General features: G+C 38.1%; 1 protein-coding gene across 2 annotated transcripts in view; it reads right to left on the bottom strand.

Annotated features, from left to right (window-relative positions):
• Window positions 1-15364, bottom strand: part of LOC134211630 (oxysterol-binding protein-related protein 9) — a 232243-nt gene that overhangs the window by 170088 nt on the left and 46791 nt on the right. The window lies entirely within an intron of this gene.

The following is a 15364-nucleotide window of genomic DNA, read 5'->3' as shown; positions in this document are numbered from 1 at the left end:
TACACTTCGTTGGATTAGCATCGAAATTTGGTACTGTTGCAGCTGACATGGAGAAGATTACCTCAGATCTTTTTGGCAATATGGAATGGGTGTATTTTAAAATGTTGAAGTAAAATATTCGGCATTGATTTGAAAAGTTGTGGATCGTTGTTTAGGAACCATGCAACTTAACTTTTATGGCAATGTTGTGCATAGGTCCTGAAAAAATATGCAAGTAGAATACAGCCCTGACGTCTGTTGTTAAGGGCTAAGTTTATTTGAATTCTATTTGATTAGGGATGTGAATTGCATACTAAAGGGAATTTTTATTTGAACTCAAATTTTAGGCGGATTTGTTTTGGATTTGTAACGTCTTTCCAACCACGAGTTGTTATAGCAGGTTTACTAACGCACGATTGAAAAAAAAAACATTACGTTTAAGTGTTGAAAAATTGTGGATCATTTGCCTACTTTTTGATCTATCACCAATTTCTAATGTGATGCAGATGATTGGTACGCAACTGATTATCTCTCCTGTTGATCTTATAATAATTCGATGCAATTAGTGGCGTAATTGCGTTGGGGCTACGAAATGGTGAGTTGACGGAAGGGGCGTCGAACATAGCTTTGGTCTCCACAATTTCCAATACTCTTGCATCCCCAAACTTCAAAACTATGTGACGATTTCGGGTGAACACTCCAGTTCGTTCGAATCGCGCCGGGGACTAAGACAAGGTTTTGTGCCTGTTGTTCAACATTACGCTAGAAGGTGTCATGCGGTGAGCCAGGTGTAACAGCCGGGAACGATTGTTGACAGATCCAGTCAATTTATTTGTTTCGCGGATGACATGGACATTGTCGGCCGAACATTTGCAAAGGTGGCAGAACTGTACACCCGCCTGAAACGTGAAGCACCAAAAGTTGGACTGGTGGTGAATGCGTCGAAGACAAAGTACAAGCTAGTGGGCGGAACCGAGCGCGACAGGGCCAGTCTGGGAAATAGTGTTGCGATAGACGGGGATACTTTCGAGGTGGATGATGAATTCGTCTACCTTGGATCCTTGCTAACGGCTGATAAAAAAGTCGTGAACTACGAAGGCGATTGTATGACTTTTGCAAGAAAACTATTTGCCAGAATGATTTTTGCCAGAAACCTATTTGCCAGAATGAAACATATGCCAGAAAGCCATTCCCCTGAATAGACCATTGACTGAATCATATCTACAATTGAATAATATCACTTTAAGTCACACTAGACAGCTATTTGCTTTCATTGAAGAAGTTATATCTACAAGTCTAGGCAAAATGTCTACTTCTAAAGAAGAGATAACATCTACCCTTGCCTTAAGCGGAGCAAGCGCTTTCTTAAAAAAAAAACATGGATCATATCCACCATTGCTTCATTTCTGGCAAACGCCTATTTTCAAAGAATAGATCATACCCACCATTGCCTTAATCCGGACAAGCGCCTACTTTTGAAGAAGGAATTACATCTAACATTGCCTTAATTTGGGCAAGCGCCTACTTTTACAGAAGGAATCACATCTTCCATTATATTAATCCCGACAAACGCCTACTTTTAACCTTTCGGGACCCGCTGGATCCAGGACCACTCACGCAGTCCAACCTCCATTGAACGACAAGCGTGCTTTTTTCAAATGTGTTGTACTTTTTACAACTATGCGAGTACCGGAAGGTTAAAGAAGGGATCACATCCACGAAAGCAATCCGGGCAAGCGTCTACTTTTAAAGTAGGAATCACATATTCCATTGCCATAATTTTTTGAAGAAGGGATCATATCCACCATTGCTTAAATCCTGGCAAGCGCCTACTTTTAAAGAAGGAATCACATCTACCACTGCCTTAATCCGGGCAAGCGCCTGCTTTTAAAGAAGGGATCACATTCACCATTGCCTTAATCCGGGCATCTATTTGAAAGAAAGGATCCCATCCGCCATTGCCTTAATCCGGGCATCTATTTGAAAGAAAGGATCCCATCCGCCATTGCCTTAATCCGAACTAGAAAACAACAACAAAGCAAAATTATGAAAAATGTCCCTTATGCTAAATGACCCTGGAATTTTTTAATGTTTTCGGAAAATATGCATAAGAATAGACCGCTCTGCGACAAAAAGTTGAAATCTCCAGAAACAAACATGGGACAACTATGCGTAGAAGGGCAGAATTGGTAATATCTAAAAGAAAATTACGGGATATTTAAATTATGCTCATCGCCTCCTGCCTCTTCTATAATCGTTTAGACAGAGAATACGTATTTTAAATTTTGTTGAAATCGACTCATGCGTTAGAAAGGTTTGTTTTGTAAACATGTGCTCCCCTTCCTTTTCCCTATGACTCATCCGATTTTTCTAGAATCATCTCTTCTTAGAACAGAGAATACGTCTCCAGAATTTGATTGAAATTCATCAATGGGTTCAGAAGTTACACTGAGTTGATCAATAACAAAAAATACCCCCCCTTCTTTATTAATGACCTTCCCACCAGCACTGCAAATTAGTCAAAGGGTTTAGAAGTCATACTGAGTTGATCGATAACTAAACAATACCCTTCTCCTAACACACCCTTCTCACTTTTCCAAAAACTCTCTCATCTCCACTATAATGATCTCCTTAGTACAGAGAAAATGTGAAAATGTGTAAATTTGGTGGAAATCGATCCATGGGTTTAGTATTTATGCTGGAACATACATACAAACATTGAGTTCTATACATATAGATTTTTATTTATATTCATTTTTATTTAGGCCGTTGCAAACATTTAATTTAAATTATGTCCTACAGGTCCCCGAATGGTCTGGGTGGGTGGGTGGTCGGTATAATGAAAATAAATATTAAAATGGAAAAAATCAATAAAACTCCTCGGATTTGTTAAAGAATGTTTTGAAAATTTTCAAAATCATCCAAATTTTTTGTAGTTACCCCATCCAAATATAATTTTTGGGCAAAAAAATCCGAGGGGGGGGGGGGGGGACGTAATTGTTTTTAAATATTTGTATCGGCCTTTAATTTGTTTTGTTAATATCAGTATTTATCATATCAGTACCATATTTGCTTAATTTCGTATCCATATGGGACAAATATGCGATTTTAATTAGTCCCAATCCAATCCATAATCCATAATTAGATAATATTTTCGTCGCGTAGAATACTACTCCTGGTAAATGATTAGAATTGAAAATATATCAGGGTGAAAAATCGAAATCAGATTAAGTGGACATTTGCGATGTTGATATTATAATTGATTTCAATTTATTGCGCTGAACTATATTATTTTGCCAGCGCGTGGTATAGAGTCTTATTCTTTTCCTAGCTTTCACCATAAAATCGAAAGCGCAACTTATTTCAATGATAGTATATTGCAAAACAAACCTGAATAAATATTATTGTGTTGACATGCTCATCATAATTTTCATCATCAGTCCATTTTGTTATTATTTCTCCGTAATTTTGTTTCCTTTTTTTTCAAACCAACATTTTTGACAGCTGCCGCAGCCAAATTCCCTTTTTTGCGGGTGGTTCAAAAGGGATTTCGAAATACGCTTATAAGAGGTTTATAGTGGTCATCTAAAGAGGGCCACTTGGCCATATCTTACTCTTATAGTGGTCATCAGATGGTTGTCGTGTAATAATGAGTTTTATTGTTAGCTCTTATGATTTGATCGTGAAAACCATTCCGAGAGTGGAATAAAACTTGAAATTATTACTTGGGATAGCTCTCCATAGACTTGGCTGAATTTTGTGTTATTCCGTGAAACTTTCCAATTCAAATTTTGTTTCTTTAAGCTTCCTATAAGACTTTGAGGACATGTGAAGGCTTTCGAGCTTTCGATCATCTTGAAAGGAGACTTTCGAGCCTCTTGAAAGAAGCATCTGAGCCTTAAAAGAAGGCATGAGCGTTTTGAAAGGACGCTTTTAAGCCTCTTGAACCTCGTCAAAGAAGGCTTTTCAGCATCTTGGTAGGACGCTTCCGAGCCTCTTGAAAGAAGGCTTTCGAGCCTCTTGAAAGAAGGCTTCCGAGCCTCTTAAAAGGAGGCTTCAGAGCCTCTTGAAAGGAGGCTTCAGAGCCTCTTGAAAGGAGGCTTTCGAGCCTCTTGAAAGGAGGCTTCCGAGCCTCTTGAAAGGAGGCTTCCGAGCCTCTTGAAAGGAGGCTTCCGAGCCTCTTGAAAGGAGGCTTCCGAGCCTCTTGAAAGGAGGCTTCCGAGCCTCTTGAAAGGAGGCTTCCGAGCATCTTAAAAGGAGGCTTTTGAGCCTTTTGAAAGGAGATTTCCGAGCTTCTTGAAAGGAGGCTTCCGAGCCCATTGAAAGGAGACTTCTGAGCCTCTTGAAAGGAGGCTTCCGAGACTCTTCAAAAGCGGGTTTCAAGCATCTTGGAAGGAGACTTCTGCGCTTCTTGATAGCAAGATTTCGAGCCTCTTGGAAGAAGGCTTGGAAGAAGAAGTAGAATTCAAAATCTTTCGAAGGAAGGCTTCCGACGCTCTTGAAAGGAGGCATCCGAGCTTCTTTAAAGGAAGTTTCCGAGCTTCTTGAAAGGAGGCTTTTGAGCCTCTTTATAGGAAGCTTTTGAGCCTCTAGACATAAAGTTCTTGAAAGGAGGCTTCCGAGTCTTTTGAAAGTAGACTTTTGAGCCTCTTGAAAGGAGGCTTACGAACTGTTCGGCACAAGGCTTCGAAGAAGGCTTTTGCAACGAAGCTACTGAGCTTTTCATAGGCTTTGATAAACTGATCGCATCGCCTTGCATATTATATACAATACGAAGTTTTGGTACCAAACATAAAACAATTGTCAAAACTAATAATAATGCATCCGCCATTAAGCATTTTTGTCCGAGGTACCCTCTGGGGCCAGCGAAGGTACCCCCAGGGGTACATGTACCCCAGGTTGCGAATCGCTGCGGTAGACCATTTATCCCAAACTCCAGGACAATTTGTAGCTGCCACGATGTATACTGCCGCTAACCGTAAGTCGAGCACATCTGTATATGGGCCTCCATATACAGATGTGTTCGACTTGCGGTTAGCGGCAGTATATGAGTATATCGAAAAAAATACATTTTTAGAAATCCGTTGCTTTATTCCCACAGCTCTAGCGGAAAATTTAGCATCTTAGCACAGATCCTAGACACATTATTTGATAATGTCTAGAAACTAGAAGATTGGTGAAAAAACTGAAAAAAATTGTTGAAAGCCATAGAGATATAGCCATTTGAAAATTACAACGATTTTCTGCACGAATATATCCGCTTAAATTTTTTAGCGAATGTATCCTAGTTTTAATTACATTTTATAATACACGAGGCTCTCCAGTTAGCCTTGTGATCGAAGGCGTATGATTGTCAATCCGGAGATCACGGATTCGATTCTCGGTTCGGCCAAGGATGTTTTCGAGTAGGAAACATTCTCGACTCCCTGGGTATAGTGTATCCATTGTACTTGCCACACAAAATATGTACATACTCATGCAATGGCTGGCATAAAATAGGCTTCCATTTAATAACTGAGGATATGCTAGCAGAATACTAAATTGAAAAGCAGACGAAACTCCAGTGGGAATGAAGGGCTATAGAACAAGAATAAGAATTCACATTAACCACTAGGTGGATTGTAGTGGGTTTCGTAAGATCCAGGTAACCGTTCTTCTTCTTCTTTTTCTTATTGGCAATACATCCCCCACTGGGATATTTCCACCTCACAGCTTAGTGTTCATTCAGCACTACCACAGTTATTAACCCTCTACAGCCCAAATTTTTGTTTTCGCCCAAATTTACTATTTTGCCTTCTAAAATCGATCTAAACACGGTTTGGGCATTAAAAATTTGTGATTTGCGATTTTATCAATTTCACACTTTGATTTTTCAGAATTTTGTTTTTCAAGTTTTTTATCCAATCAAATATTTTTATGAATCTAGCAATATTTTTCGATTTTTCAACATATTTAGAGTTTGGTCCTCCTTAGCCGTGCGGTAAGTTGCGCGGCTACAAAGCAAGGCCATGCTGAGAGTGACTGGGTCCAATTCCCGGTGCCGGTTTAGGTAATTTTCGGATTGGAAATTGTCTCGACTTCCCTGGGCATAAAAGTATCATCGTGTTAGCCTCATGATATACGAATGCAAAAATGGTAACCTGGCTTAGAAACCTCGCATGTAATAAACGTAGAAATGCTTTATGAACACTAAGCTGTGAGGCGGCTCTGTCCCAGTGTGGGGATGTAATGCCAATAAGAAGAAGAAAAAGAAGAGTTTGGAAATCCCTATTGAATGCTGACATATTGCATTTTTGAAATTTTTAGAGTTAATTTTTAAATTTCCGTGTAACAAGTTGGATAAATATTTTAGACTATAACATTCATCACTACAACCTTCCATTGAATAAGGTTGTAGAAAAATACTAAACTGCAACTATTTCACTCTTCAAAGGTATACGAGCGAAAATACGGAGAAATGAAATATTATTCAATTTTCAATATTTTTTTATAAATGTGTAGAACTTTGAAAATTGACTTTAAACCACATTCAAACATGCATTGAAGTTTATATTATTGATCAACATCAAAAACTTTTCGAAATCTGATCGATTGAAAATTATAAAAAAATATTTAAAATACCCTGTCTAAAGGCGATCTTGGGCACTACAGGGTTAACTGCAAGGTTTCTGAGCGTTACCATTTTTGTCGAGAATCTTCGAATGATCGGATGAAGGATCGAACAGTTTGTCTCCGGATTGAACTTCGCTCGCAATATGAAGACATCATGTGAATAACTCTGTTGTTCGTACTACCTAGATAATAATAGACATCGCACTTGATGAACATTCTCTTATTTGAAACATATATTCACTTGACTTATTATACGTAAAATTAAGGGATTTAGAACAACTTTGTGAGATAACATCTATAACTCCATGCCTGTAGAACATGTTTACAATTCTATATAAAATTTGGAACTAGTCCAGCTTCAAGCATGGAAAAAACACGCCGGGAATTTCCTTTTGAGTGAATGGCTGCGCGTATAGATAATGTACATTTTTGTTTTGCTCATCGGCGGGATTCACCGACCGTCGAATATCAATCGTAAGGAGCACTTGTGGATATGTTGTACGTAATCATTATGCAGACAATGCCGTAACTAATGATAGGTTTCAATCCACGTTGACATTAGATGATTTTCATTTGACCCTGCAACGTTTTCATTTCTGTTGGGTCAAACGACCCGTGGTTTGTATCAATCACTGGGAATATACGAAATAGTACATCTTTAAGATTTTGTTTTACATAAAGTAAACTATCACCAAATGTACATTTCAGCTTTGTTGTAAATGTTAAATCAGTTTTAATGATCCGGTAAAGTACGAAATTGGATGCAAGTAAACCTTCTCTTTTAATTTTCAAGGACAATTGACAACATTTCGGTACACTTGAACCAGAATTACTTCACTTGCATCTCAACTGATGAAATGTGAAAGTTGTTTCTGGCGACATTATACAATACTATTGTATAAATTGGAATGGAACCGGTTGTTTCGGTGGTTGAAGGCGCCCCGAATTTTGGGAGATTGTCCGAACCATGCTAATTAACATAGATATTCTTCATGTTCTACCACAATGTCAATTAAGGCACAGTGGGGTAAGTTGTAGTAATAATACTATCAGATTAATTTGAAATTACATGAAGTTCATAGAGAATTCTCTACATTTTATTTTAAAATCAATGAAGAAGAAATCTTATCTGGTAATAGGTTAAATTGAAAGCCTTTTGAATCCAGTTTAAGATCTACAGTACGGTTTAGGCGCACAAATCTTAAAAAGCATGATGCTTTAACCAGTATTAAACTATGCATTATATATCATTATCATATTTGTTGATAACCTATTGCCGCAGACTATTACTGAAAATTTGTGTCCTAAAAACGTGAGGTGATGGAAACAGTGGCTATTGTGGCAGCCATTTTTGGACTTAACCGTAATTGGCCATAAAAAGATAGCGGACAATTGCAAAGTTTTGACAAATCAGATTCAATTAAATTTGAAATCAGGAAAAGTTCAGCGGACAGCTATAGTTTTGTATTGCCATAAAATGATAAATTGGTTTTATTTTAGAAAAATGATCGGTCCGAGTTTATTGAACTCCAGAAAAGGTAGTAATCACGAATCTTCACCTCTATACAAATTATATATCAGGGTGAATCGTTCGGTCGGATACGCACCGTTTGACACATTAGAGCACGGAGTGTATGTATATTGGTGCATTTTTTAGTGCTGTTCTATTTATAGGACGTTTGGATAGCATGAGCGTAAATAAAGAAAATTTGATTATAAAACTAGTTATTTTATTTATTTTTGGTTGCGTTACCTCTCAACTGTGAAATTTTCAACAAAAAAGGCTCTAGAGCACAATGTTTATGCCACGACCCTTGTGTTATTTGTCTAAAAAATAATAATTAAAATTCATATCCCTACGTATTACTGCTATATTTTAAATCTTCACTAATACCATATATTAATTTAGTACAACCTGTTGTTCATAAGAACAAAGTTTGCGGATGTCGTTTGATTATCGAAATTAAATGTGTTAATTCATTTGACGTATATCAAACCATAGACTGCTTGACTATAGCACATTTCTATATAAGATATGTGAGAATTTTGTATTTAACTGGAGAAACAAATACGGATCTTATCATTATATTTTTGGCATTACGTTCTTACTGGGACATGGCTCGCGCATAGCAATGTTTCATCAGCGACGTCGCAGTTGTTAATTACAAAGGAAAGTCGCCAAAATATTTAACCCAAAAATTTCCTCGTCGAACCGGAATTTCAATCGAATCCACTTGTAACGTGGTTTTGTGTGAATGGGCTGAGGAAAGTGTCCGACCCGAGTATCGGATTGAACGTATCAATTAACACCACCTGCACGAATTCGTTAATAATCGTTATATAACAATACGGCGGGATTTGCAACATTCGATTGTTACCAAGAATGAAATGAACCTTCAACGATTACATATCGGCGATTCTTCCGAAACAGGTTCCCCAACATCAAACCCTAAAAATGTGCAACCAAAATGCATCAACCCAAGAACCGGTATTCAAGCAGGGCTTCAACAACGTGGTCGGCGAAATTATTCGAAAGAAAGTGAAAATAAGGCCAACCCTTCCTGCCGTTGTAGGTCCGTACCCTTCGTGTCCAGTAATTATGCGTTTTGTTTATCCTTCTGCAGCACTTGTGAGAAATTTCACCTTTACTACAAGACCGATGTGCCATGTTGTGAAGGCAATACAAATATGTAGTATCGCCTTGTCACGATGAAAGCAGTCACTAACTCGATTATGCGAGCGGAATGGAGTGAATGAAGAAGAGCTGACTGCGGAAAAATGATAAGCATTGGAAGTTATGAGATGAATAAAGATATCAACTATTTTATCCTGTTTCTTATTATGTATTTTCTTAGTCTCTTGGCCTTTGATTCTTTCTAATATTGTTATAATTTTTTTAGTTGAGCACGTGCCCATGCTCATCGTGTCGAGACCAATTTTGAAATTTGCTTACGTAAATTTCTCTTCGATATATGTACCTTTAGCGTCATTGGTTCCACATTTCTCTTATTAAAATTTTGTGTTTAAAAGTGTTCTGCACCTTACATCGTATACAGTAAAAATATAAATATTACACTGTGTGCCAATTTTTGCACAGCACTTCAATTATAGTTTTGTGTTTTTGTTAAAATAATGTTTAGTTTCAATTACACGTTTAAATTTACAGCAATGCAAAAACAATATTCAACAGTCGTAAAACCCAACGCCTGGTACCAAAATAACGACGTTCCCACGGTTCGACGACATTTTTTTAGAACTAGATTACGATACATATTTTGTATTATATTATGTTTACTCAAAAATGTTCAATTGCTGGACCCTGTATGTACTTATGAAACCTTAAACGATACTGCTTCGAGCAAACAATATTATAATAATGCATAAAAATATAGTAATCCAGCATTTTACGAACGCTTATGGCCGCCACAATTACGCTCAGTTTTTGGTAGGGTGTAAACAGTTTGAAGTTTGGGTTGTGTCGTCTGACACAAAAACGATAAGTTTTTATCATTATGATGATTAATTCAGGATGATGATGATCACTACGATGTCAAACGACACAAGCCAAGTGTCAAATCGATTGCACCCTACCAGAACATGAGTAAAATTGTGGCGGCCATTACCGCACGTAAAATGCTGGATACCAATGATAAAAACATTTTACCGACGTTTTCCACCAGGTTGGCAACGTATTGTTTGATGAGACGGTGCCATTTGTCTATCAATACCAGGATATGTGTTGTTGGTTGGGTTTTAAGCGTCTTCCCAATTTTGTCCCGCCCGATAGCATCATGGCACGATCAATTAGCGTAATCGCACAATGTTCTGCTTATATTGGTGGGGGATTTTTGAAAGCAAGTCAATTTCGTACCCTTTTTTGATTTGATAACCACAGAGAAAGGAAAACAATCACCTAAGCATATTGTAGATGTTCGGTAAATTGATTTCTTCGAAAACAAAATGTTTTGTAGGGAACGATTATTGCCAGATCGATGTGGATTGCTATTGAATTAGAACATTTACCGATGAAAGTCAATCCGATTAGATTGATGAATGTTTGCAATGATTGGTCGAAATTAGATGTTTCTCTATACAACACTAACATTTTGGAAAGCGGAATAGTTAAAAGTATTATTTGCATGACCGTGTTATCATTTTTGAACCACTGATCTTCTGTGTCTGTTATTCATCGTCACATTGGAGAGTGTAACTTGAAGAGCAGTGATAGACACAAGTATCACGATTTTTCGTTCAGATGGTTGGATGATTGCCGACGACGCGACGTTGATGTTATAGCACGTAACTTATATACGATGACGGAATCGTACATTGGATAAAAGAGTGAGTCTATGCAGATCCGATTAGTCATCAACATATCGAAAACGAAGAACATAACAGAAAAAGTCCGAGAGGAGATCGAACTGCAACAACACAAACGAAGTTGGTTGTTTATAAAACGCATGTTAGTTCAGCAGATTTGTATGAAAAACAGAATTGGAAAATGTACGTAGAAGATGCGTACGTCATGGTTTCGAACCTAAAGTGTTGCGTACCATCCATGGCAAACTACAGATGAAACACGATTCATTGTTTAATAGTTTGATACGTGTGTAACTTTGCTTACTGTTATCCTTATGTTGGCCAGAAGGACAAAAGTCAAACTCTAGGAACTTTTTCAAATAGGCGTAACTGTGTTTGACCTTGAAATTTGAAATGGCTAATACTCTCTCAATTCAGCATATTTCGTTCAGCTAACGGTACTACCAGATAGATCGGAATTTATTCTTTCTGTTAGGCACATACAGTGACGGGAAATGTCATTTCGATGTCATGGGACTAATTTGCTAATAACTTTTTTCACAAGTTATTTACAATTAGGTTTTACATGTAAACATGTAGCCCTCAAAGGACCCGAAAACTTTTTCTAACAGGTAATTTCTCTAAACATGATATTGGCGACGTAAGAGTCGAATTAGTGTCAAATGACATTAATGTCATGACATTCCGTGACATTTTTTTAATCTCGCTCTCATGACTCACACTTTGTATTCAGAACAATGATCTGTTCGACAAAGTTCTAGGACCCTTTAAATACTTCATGTCAATCAAAAAATCCGAACTGTAAATGACTTTTGGAAAAAGTTATTAGAAAATTAGTAATAGCAATGCCATGACATTTTTTTGACATTTCCCATCACTGGGCACATAAGTTCACCACAATAGTGTAATTGATGAGCACAATCGCCGTTCCAAAAATCAAGCTTAGAATCATGTACGCCCATTTGAAAAAAGTTCCTAGAACTTATTTATCTGATAAATGGACACTCCTCGACGATTCGGTGCACAATGAACTGTCCACGCTGATTAACGTTAAATTTGCACCGTTTTGCGCGATTTAAAATCCAATTAACGCAAGCGTTGCGATCTATGGGATGGGACATAAATACGCGCATTGAAAATACTCTACTCACGATTCCTTTCTATCACGTTTCTACCTGTCAAGCCGGCGTGTAATCACCTAAAATACGACAATACGCGCACTAGTTAATTATTTTCACGGTCGCACAAAGCAGAACAAATTATTTCGAATGATCGCGCTGCGTTCTGCGCACTTCTCGAAATACAAATACGCACTTATTAATTCATCTTCCAGCCGCACAAAGCAGAACACATTATTATTATTAGGGTATCTGTTCCATTATTGATAACATACTCCTATATCAAAAACATTCGCCCAGGCACTTTAGGCTCAATTTGTGTCGTGTTGTTATCCGGCGTGCTCACTGCTGAAAAAATCACAAAAATGAGAAATAAAACAATTTGCGCACCAATACTTTGTTTTCGAATGGTATTGATTTTCAAGAGGCTCGGAAGCCTCCTTTCAAGAGGCTCGGAAGCCTGCTTTCAAGAGGCTCGGAAGCCTCCTTTCAAGAGGCTCGGAAGCCTCCTTTCAAGAGGCTCGGAAGCCTCCTTTCAAGAGGCTCGGAAGCCTCCTTTCAAGAGGCTCGGAAGCCTCCTTTCAAGAGGCTCGGAAGCCTCCTTTCAAGAGGCTCGGAAGCTTCCTTTCAAGAGGCTCGGAAGCCTCCTTTCAAGAGGCTCGGAAGCTTGCTGATATGGTCCGATTTATTAAATCATTAAAAGGAAATCAGCGTATGATGGAGACTGGCTATAAAGTAGCAGACGAGAAGTCAGCTTCATTCGCTTCAAAACAGAAGACGCGATGAAGTATTCATTAGAAAACAATGAGGATACGCTGCCTTTCGTCTACGGTAAAAAAGGTACAAAAGGTGATAGTGCATATGTCAGTGGCTGGTGACAATAGTCGTTATGTTTGCATTTTTGACTTGCCACCATAGGTACTCGACTCGAACTTGACTTTAGTGATGACTAAGTTTGGAAAAGTAAAACGTGTGGTACGGTAGCGTTTTCCTGCGGTGTAACAACTAGATATGTACACAGATGTATTAATGTACATTACTGCTTGGTGGCTCCGTAAAGTGTTAAACACGATTGAGCCTAACAAATAAACAAAATGGTAAAAAAAGAGGCTCGGAAGCCTCCTTTCAAGAGGCTCGAGAGCCATCATTCAAGTGGTTCGGAAGTCTCGTTTCAAAGGAAGTTTCGGAAGCTTCATAATAAAAGGCTCGGAGTCCTATTTTCAGGAGGCTTGAAAGCCTCCAAAGGCCCTCAAAGTTTAGTAGGAAGCTTGATGTATAAACTGGTATAAATTTGAACTGGGCGAACTTTTTGGGGAGCCATATATTTAGTTCTCAGGTCTTAATGTATCGTATGAGCTACGTTTATTTTCATTTACGGCGAAAACAAAATGGGGGGTACCTCAGTGAAGGCATAAGTTCGAAGGGGTACCTCTTAAGAGAAAGGTTGAGAACCGCTGGTCTAAAATAATGATTTCATATATACCACCACCTAGCCACCATGTTCTAAACTAATCATTGACCCCAGAGCACAGACAACGCAAGTTTCTTCGATAAAAGTACACTGTGGCTCTTTTTCAAGATTTTGCACCTAGGAGGCAGATCTTGGCGAGAGTCGAGAATGTTTTCCGCCTGAAACCATCCTAGACCGGATCGAAAATCGAACTCGCCATCTCCGGATTGACAATCCTACGTCTTTGCTCACAAAGCTAAATCTGCGTGAGAAACCGTATAGATACCAAAAACCGCGTAAAAAACGACTTCATCGAAAACATATTTTACGCGGTTTTCTTTTTGAAAAACCACGCGAAAAAAGACTTTTTCGAAAAATCCGCGTGAAAAAACTGCGTAAATCCCGAAAACCGCGTAAGTTCTAAAATCCGCGTAAATACCAAATTCCGCGGAAAAAGCGACCTCAGTGTACTACACTAAATATTTTATTCACTGACAAATAACAAACACTTGACCATATTTGAGCACGCCGCAGGAGTGTATTATAAATAATAAACCCTGATTGATTCACCTAGCGGTGATGGTCCCTTTCTCGTGCAAATAAAAAAATGTATTTTGGTCACAGCTTTCGAGCTCATAGTCCGATCTGGCCAATTTTCAATAGGAAACAATGGGACAGGATTCTGCGTCGAATGCAACTTTTTGCGAGCAAATCACGTAAGGATAAGTTTAAAAAAAAAGAGTGACAAAATTTTTAAAAGTTTTTTTTTTTTGTAAAAAGGAGTTGTACGTTATACTACGAGTGCTGAAAAAAAAAACAGTTTTGCAACGAGTTGCACACGGTTTTTTTTTGCAATGACGAAAAATCGGCTTCAACATGATAAATCTGTACCAAAATTGTACAGTATAATTTACTCCACATGATCATTCTTATCAATTAATTATGTTACTACAGAGAACAATCAGATCCCATGTTATCATGCCACGTTACATAGCTCGATAAGCCATTGGAAAATTTTGATGGAGTGTCTATCAAACTATTCCATTTATTACGCGACGCAGAGAATACAATATTTAAACACTTATCCATGCTAATTAAGCAAAATGTAGTCATGTGACTGCTGTTCTGATGTTGGTTTTTCTTTATAGCACCCAATTGAGTGTTGTAATGGATTTTATGCCCTCCTTAGCCGTGCGGTAAGACGCGCGGCTACAAAGCGAGACCATGCTGAGGGTGGCTGGGTTCGATTCCCGGTGCCGGTCTAGGTAATTTTCGGATTGGAAATTGTCTCGACTTCCCTGGGCATAAAAGTATCATCATGCCAGCCTCATGATATACGAATGCAAAAATGGTAACCTGGCTTAGAAACCTCGCAGTTAATAACTGTGGAAGTGCTTAATGAACACTAAGTTGCGAGGCGGCTCTGTCCCAGTGTGGGGATGTAATGCCAATAAGAAGAAGAAGAAGAAGAAGAAGAAGAAGAATGGATTTTATGCAGGTTAAAGCACCCATTTCGTTGGTATGAAAAAGTAGGCCATTTTATCACCCAAAGACGAACTGTAAATCAGTTATTATGATCAGCAATCATGTTCAAATACTTGAAGTATGATTTGAATGGATACCTTTACATATTACATGTCATTATCTTTGAATGATATTGGGGCATTAATAGAATTTTAATACAAATTTTTGATTTATTAACCAGTTAGGGGCTGTTTATATACCATGTTAACATTTTAGGGGGTAAAAGGGGGAATAACGTGTATACATGTAACAATATGTTCACACTGGGAGAGGGGATCTTAAATTAATCATTTCGATCTTTTACTCTTGGTATGGTATGCACAGCACAGGATCAAATTTTCGAAATAAATATTACCGTGTA

Source organism: Armigeres subalbatus, chromosome 2, assembly GCF_024139115.2.
Source record: "Armigeres subalbatus isolate Guangzhou_Male chromosome 2, GZ_Asu_2, whole genome shotgun sequence".
Classification (NCBI taxonomy): domain Eukaryota; kingdom Metazoa; phylum Arthropoda; class Insecta; order Diptera; family Culicidae; genus Armigeres; species Armigeres subalbatus.
Note: the sequence above shows the minus strand (reverse complement) of the source record. Positions and strands in the feature narration are given on the sequence as shown.